Source organism: Mesoplodon mirus, assembly GCF_964341445.2.
Source record: "Mesoplodon mirus genome assembly, chromosome: X".
Lineage (NCBI taxonomy): Eukaryota > Metazoa > Chordata > Mammalia > Artiodactyla > Ziphiidae > Mesoplodon > Mesoplodon mirus.
The window spans coordinates 23,445,124-23,449,594 of NC_138981.1; the positions used below are offsets into that span (position 1 = coordinate 23,445,124).

A 4,471-nucleotide genomic window follows, 5' to 3' on the forward strand; every position below is an offset into this window, starting at 1 on the left:
GGTCTCTTTTTCTCTCGATTTTCAAAAAACTTTATATAACAAGGGCTTATTTCTCATTCATACTACTTGTCTATCAAGGGTTGGAATTCAACTCCACATTGTCCTTAATTTCAAAGTGTACAATGTGATATTGTTAACTATGGGCATGGTGTTATACAGCAGATCTCTAGAAATTATTTATTTTATAGAGCTGAAACTTTATACCCTTTGAATAGAAACTCTCCATTTCCCCTCTCCACAGCCCCTGGCAACCACCATTCTACTCTCTGTTTTTATGAGTTTGACTTTTTAAGCTTTCACATATAAGTGAGATCATATAGTATGTGTCTTTCTGTGTCTGGTTTATGTCACTTATCATAATGTCTTCCAGGATCAGCCATGTTGCTATAAATGGTAAGATTTCTTTCTTTTTAAAGGCTGAGCAATATTCCATTGTATTATTCATATATATATCACATTTGCTTTAGCCATTCATCTGTCGACAGACACTTAAGTTGTTTCCATGTCTTGGCTACTGTGAATAATGCTGCAATGGATATAAGAGTGCAGATATCTCTCCAAGATACTGATTTAATTTCCTTTGGATACATACTCAGAAATGGGGACTTCCCTGGTGGTCCAGTGGTTAAGACTCCATGCTTCCACTGCAGGGAACTGAGATCCCACATGTCGTGTGGCGCAAATTTAAAAAAAAAAAAAGTGGGATTGCTGGATCATATGGTAGTTACAATTTTTTTTTAGTCACAAATAAGGTCTTTTATTTGTCACCATTAAAAGTCTGATTTTTAAACAGATTCCTGGTCTGGTGGCGCATATCCATCAGCTCATTCAACTTTAGGACCTGTCTCATCCCCAGTAGCTTTTCCAGAGCTACTACCTTCACCATGTAGCTCCATGAGTTTTCCCGGTTCAAACCTGGGCTTCTTCAGCATTTTTACTTTTCTAACAAAGACATCATGGAGTGGATAAATAGACTGGCAGGCCTTTTCTATGTCTTTTCCAATGCTGTCTGGAATCAATTTATTGACCACCTCTTTCAAGTCATTTGTCTGCACCTCTCAGGTCATGATTTCCATCATCTTCTTGCACATCTGGCAGACCTGCTGGTGCCAGGCATAAGAGGTCTTCTGAATCTGATTGTTGCGCTTTTTAGTAAAACCCACACAGAATAGTCGAAGCAAATAACCATCGGTAATCTTGACATCAACGTGAGCTTCAGGCATGCTCTGCCATTTTTTGACCATGGAGCACATTTTGTCACGGGTAAGATCCATGCCATGGAAATTAGTCAGGCAGTTTTTTCCCTGAACATCCTCAGTAATAAGCTTGAATTTTCTAAATGCAGCTTCATCATTCTGCAGATCAGCAGGACTCACTTCAAACACACGACCCTTGAGGCCATCAGATGCAATTTTGGTTCCTTGAGTTCTCGTGACTAGTGTTTTCCCAATATTTCTTATATTGAACATAGCTGGTGCTTTCACATCATACCAATCTTTCTTAGATAATGGGTCAACTACTTTCTTCTTGGCTCCCTTTTTACCGCCTTTTGTAAGGCACTTGTTCTTACTGCCCTGTAGTTACAATTTTAAGTTTTTGAGGAACCTCCATACTGTTTTCAATAGTGGCTGTATCAATTTACATCCTGACCAACAGTGTACAAGGGTTCTTTTTTCCTCCAAATCCTTGCCAACACTTGTTATCTTTTGTCTTTTTTGATAATAGCTATTTTAACAGGTGTGAAGTGACATACCATTGTGGTTTTGATTTGAATTTCCCTGATGATTAGTGATGGTAAGCATCTTTTCACAAACCTCTTGGATTTTTGTATGTCTTCTTTGGAGAAATATCTATTCAAGTATTTTACACATTTAAAATAATTGGATTATTTGATTTTTTTGCTATTGAGTTGTAGGAGCTCCTTATATATTTTGGATACTCACCTCTTATCAGATACATGGTTTGAAAATATTTTCTGCAATTCTGTAGGTTTCTTTTTCACTCAGTTGATTACTTACTTTTCTGTGCAGAAGGTTTCTTAGTTTGATGTAGTCTCACTTGTCTTTTTTGCTTTTCTTGCCTGTGCTTTTAGTGTTATATCCAAGAAATCATTGCCAAGGCCAACGTCATGAAGCTTTTCCCCTGTGTTTTCTTCTAGGAATTTAACAGTTTCAGGTCTTATGTTTGTCTTTAATCCATTTTGAGTCGATTTTTGTATATGTTGTAAGATAGGGTTGAATCTCATTCTTTTTTTTTTTTTTTTTTTGCGGTACGCGGGCCTCTCACTGTTGTGGCCTCTCCCGTTGTGGAGCACAGGCTCCGGATGCTCAGCCTTAGTGGCCATGGCTCATGGGCCCAGCCACTCCGCGGCATGTGGGATCTTCCCGGACCGGGCCACGAACCCGGGTCCCCTGCATCGGCAGGCGGACTCTTAACCACTGCGCCACCAGGGAAGCCCGAATCTCATTCTTTTACATGTGGGTGTCCAGTTTCCCCCATGACTCCTTTTTTTTTTTTTTTTTTTTTTTTGGAAGAGATTGTCTTTTCCCCATTGTGTAGTCCTGGCACCTTTGTTGAAGATCACTTGACTGCATATATGTGGATTTATTTTTGGACTATATGTCTGTCTTTATGGCAGTGCCATACTGTTTTTTTGTTTTGTTTTGTTTTGTTTTGTTTTTTTGCTGTATGCGGGCCTCTCACTGTTGTGGCCTCTGCCGTTGTGGAGCACAGGCTCCAGACACGCAGGCTCAGCAGCCACGGCTCACGGGCCCAGCTGCTCTGCGGCATATGGGATCTTCCCGGACCGGGGCACGAACCCGTGTCCCCTGCATCAGCAGGCAGACTCTCAACCACTGCGCCACCAGGGAAGCCCCATACTGTTTTAATTACTATAATTTTATATGTTTTGAAGTCAGAAAGTGTGAAGTTTCCAGCTTTGTCCTTCTATCTCAATATTGTTTTGGCTATTTGGAGTCCTTTGTGGTTTCATCTGAATTTTAGGATTGTTTTTTCTGTCATTGGGATTTTGATAGAGATTATATTGAATCTCTAGATTGCTTTGGGTCATATAGGCATTTTAACAATATTAAGTCTCCTCATCCATGAACATGGGATGTCTTTCCATTTACTTGTGTCTTCTTTAATTTATTTCATCAATGTTTTGTAGTTTTCAGTGCACAAGTCTTTTTTTTTAATCTTTATTGGAGTATAATTGCTTTACAATGGTGTGTTAGTTTCTGCTTTATAACAAAGTGAATCAGTTATACATATACATATGTTCCCATATCTCTTCCATCTTGCGTCTCCCTCCCTCCCAACCTCCCTCTCCCACCCCTCTATGTGGTCACAAAGCACCAAGGTGATCTCCCTGTGCTATGCGGCTGTTTCCCACTAGCTATCTACCTTACGTTTGGTAGTGTATATATGTCCATGCCTCTCTCTCGCTTTGTCACAGCTTACCCTTTCCCCTCCCCATATCCTCAAGTCCATTCTCAAGTAGGTCTGAGTGCACAAGTCTTTTAGTTAATTCCTAAGTATTTTATAATTTTGATGCTATTTTAAATGGGATTGTTTTCTTAATTTTCTTTTTGGATAGTTCACTGTTAGTGTATAGAAATGCAATTGATTTTTGAGTCTTGCAACTTGACTGAATTCATTTATTAGTTCAGTTTGTGTGTGTGTGTGTGTGTATGTGTGTAATTTTTAGGGTTTTCTACATATAAAATCTTGTTATCTGCAAACACATGTAATTTTACTTCTTCCTTTATGATTATAGTACTTCCAGTACTATTTGGAATAGAAGTAGAAAGAGTGGGCATCCTTGCCTTGTTCCACATCTTAGAGGAAAAACTTTCAGTTTTTCACCATTAAGTATGATGTTAGCTGCGGGCTTTACATATATGGCATTTATTATGTTGAGGTAATTTCCTTCTATTTCTAGTTGAGAGTTTATATCATGAAAGAGTATTGAATTTTGTCAAATGGTTTCTTTGCATCTATTGATATGATCATGTGATTTTTATCCTTCATTCTATTAAGGTGGTGTAGGTCTGTTCAGATTTTCTGTTTCTTCATAATTCAGTCATGAAAGAGGTTGTATTTTTCTATGAACTTGTCCATTTTTTCTAAGTTATCCAATTTGTTAGTGTATAATTTTTCCTAGTAGTCACTTATGATCTTTTAATTTCTGTGGTATTAGTTGTAATGTCTTCTCTTTTGTTTATGATTTTATTTATTTGAGTCTTCTTTTTTTTCTTAATTAATTTAGCTATAGTTTTGTCAATTTTGGGGATCTTTTCGAAAACCAACTCAGATTTGTTGATTTTTTTTCTGTTCTCTATTTTGTTTATTTGTACTCTTTATCATTTCTTTCCTTTTGATAACATTAGGTTTAATTTGTTTTTATTTTTCTGGTTCTTTGAGGTGTAAAGTTAGATTGTTTGAGATCTTTCTTTTATAATGTAAGCAT

General features: G+C 37.5%; 1 pseudogene across 1 annotated transcript; it reads right to left on the reverse strand.

The window, feature by feature from the left end:
- Positions 1-785: 785 nt before the first annotated feature.
- LOC309796669 (small ribosomal subunit protein eS1-like) lies at positions 786-1,567 on the reverse strand (annotated as a pseudogene). Its single transcript has one exon. The product of its transcript is annotated as a small ribosomal subunit protein eS1-like (transcript).
- Positions 1,568-4,471: the final 2,904 nt, after the last annotated feature.